General features: G+C 35.5%; 1 non-coding gene across 1 annotated transcript; it reads right to left on the bottom strand.

Moving 5' to 3' along the window:
• Positions 1 to 439: 439 nt before the first annotated feature.
• LOC115220442 lies at positions 440 to 546 on the bottom strand. Its single transcript, XR_003882535.1, has one exon. It is a non-coding gene; the product is annotated as a U6 spliceosomal RNA (small nuclear RNA).
• Between the last annotated feature and the right edge of the window lie 522 nt (positions 547 to 1,068).

The raw sequence follows: 1,068 nt of genomic DNA on the forward strand, positions 1-1,068 counted from the left end.
AAACAATGCGAACGCATTGTGACCAGCGATGTGTAACAACATCTGATGGTCTGATCGGTCACCTGATCACATGATATATATATTTACGACTGGCTTCTTCCAGTCTTCCATCTAAAAATTGCACTCACAAGGCTCTGTTCGGCTCGTGATAATAGAAGAAGGCGCTAGCCCACGGTGCCACGGAATAGGAGTGAATCCGGAACCATTTAGTTGAGAAGGAAGCCTCTAACCACACAGCCACTCCTGTGCCTGTATGTACGTTTTGGTGAAATAAAAATGCTCAGTTCAGTCTCCTGTACAACCAACAACAATTTCATTAACTAGAAATTTACATAGGTGCGCGCATATTCACACACAGAAATATGTAGGTCTTTTTTTTTTTTTTCGTTTTTCTTGTTTCAGCTCAGAGCTGCGGCCATGCTGATGCACCGCCGTTAGATAAAATATGGAACGCTTCACGAATTTGCCTGTCATTCTTGCGTAGGGGCCATGCTAATCTTCTCTGTATCGTTCCAATTTTAGAATATATACGGCCGTAGCTAGTACAGTCTATTAATATAACTCTATTTATACATATACCACTTGTATTAACAACTTTTCTTCTCACATAATAAGAAAAGTACAATGTTGAATACAGTGGAATATTCGTATTTCTTGCTATGAGCCATAATTAGGAAGTTTCGCACAAATGTAAAACATATTTTGACATCTCACAAATTTATCTGTGTATCTATCTATCTATCTATCTATCTATCTATCTATCTATCTATCTATCTATCTATCTATCTATCTATCTATCTATCTATCTATCTATCTACCTATCTATTTCAGTTTATATGCATATATAGATGTTTGTGTACATATAACTATACGTGATTATATATTTATACATATTTATCAATAAATCTATAGTGATATGCATCAGCTAATGTGTTTCTCTTACATCCTGTTTGTATGTTATCATTTCAGATTTCCGACGCTTTAACTCACTTTCATAGAAAAAACACACGCAACATTAAATTGGAATTTGCTACAGTTTTCTGCTTGTTATTCGGAACAAAATAGCAC

The sequence above is a fragment of the Octopus sinensis genome, linkage group LG1, assembly GCF_006345805.1.
Source record: "Octopus sinensis linkage group LG1, ASM634580v1, whole genome shotgun sequence".
In the NCBI taxonomy this organism is placed as follows: Eukaryota; Metazoa; Mollusca; class Cephalopoda; order Octopoda; family Octopodidae; genus Octopus; species Octopus sinensis.